The following is a 1386-nucleotide window of genomic DNA, read 5'->3' as shown; positions in this document are numbered from 1 at the left end:
GCTCCAGCCCAGACTCCCAGAGCCCTCCACACAGGGAGACTACTCCTTCTCTGGGCACTTATGGTCTCTACGGAAATCTTATTCCTGATGACATCTTGTTTGATGATTTTTTTTTATAGCTTTATCTGTGTATCTCCAAATTAATAACATGAGGTTAAGAATTGGTAACTTCTACTTTAACTCAAACCATGCCCAGCCCACTGGTACCTGTTGGTACCCCTTGGCATTGAAAAATTTCTACTTAAATGAATGAAGCATCGTCTTCTGATTCTCTAGTACCATTTTATCTTCTGTTTTTTTACACATCATTTGTCCAGATTAATATCTGATAGTAAATAGATTTCTGTGTTATTTAAATGTATCTGATTTCCTCTTATCAAGTAGTGATCATTTTAATTGAATTTATGCATATTAATTGAATCATAGAATTCAATTTGGAATGCACCACACCACGCCAAACTTCCAGCCAAGGGTACTGACAGAGTTGCTGTCTCCTCTCTCCACTTACACATACTTATTCCTTAAGTTGATGGTAATTTTTAGAGTGAAATATTTAATACAAACAAGTTATGAAAGATCTTTTGGGGGGTAACACAGAGCAAACTATGCTCTGATATCTACTTTATATCTACTTTATGTGAGCTCTTAGACAAAACCAGCCATAAATGTGGGCAGAATTAGCAGGGCCACCCAGCCAGATTCAGGGGACTTCAAGAAGCCCATCCCCAGTGCACACACAGCCCTTCAAGGCTGGGGGTAAAGCTCAGTGCAGTGGAAGAGCACTTGCCTAGCATGCTTGAGGCCCAGGGTTTGATTCCCAGCACAAACAAGAAAAAAAAAAAAAAAAATCACCTGCAACCTAACACATGTGCCTTAGCCAAGCGTCACCAACACTACAAACAAAATAGTAAACATAGTCCATGTTCTCTCAGCAGCACTTATACTAAAATTAGAAGGATAGAGAAAAGATTCATTAATATGGCCCCTGGGCAAGGATGGTGTGCAGATTTGTGAAGCACTCCATATTAAAAGAAGAAGAAGAGGAAGACACAGTCCATGCCCTTCAACTACTTCTCTCCATGATGATCCAGAGCTTTAAACATTTTCTTGGGCTGCTGAAGCTGCAGCAAACCCTCACTGGCGTGGCATGCCATGAAACAGATTTTTCTAGAGGTTTCAAGTTTAGTCCTCCAGAGAACAGGACTTAAGATAGATTCGTGCTATTGTGTATGTTACAAAGAAAACCTCCTAAAGCATATTACATACCCATTTTTAAAACAGAAAGCCCTCAGGAGAACCTACCTCCCCTGGAGGCTGAGAGGCCTCCGTGCTTCCCACCCCCAGCACATGTTCTCACCTTCTCCATCTTGCTTCTCCTTCTTTCAA

General features: G+C 40.9%; 1 non-coding gene across 1 annotated transcript; it reads left to right on the top strand.

Annotated features, from left to right (window-relative positions):
• The first annotated feature begins 922 nt into the window (after positions 1-922).
• LOC114103404 (U6 spliceosomal RNA) lies at positions 923-1030 on the top strand. The gene has a single exon (XR_003584665.1). It is a non-coding gene; the product is annotated as a U6 spliceosomal RNA (small nuclear RNA).
• Positions 1031-1386: the final 356 nt, after the last annotated feature.

Source organism: Marmota flaviventris, chromosome 16 (assembly GCF_047511675.1).
Source record: "Marmota flaviventris isolate mMarFla1 chromosome 16, mMarFla1.hap1, whole genome shotgun sequence".
In the NCBI taxonomy this organism is placed as follows: Eukaryota; Metazoa; Chordata; class Mammalia; order Rodentia; family Sciuridae; genus Marmota; species Marmota flaviventris.
This window is presented reverse-complemented; position numbering and strand designations above follow the sequence as displayed.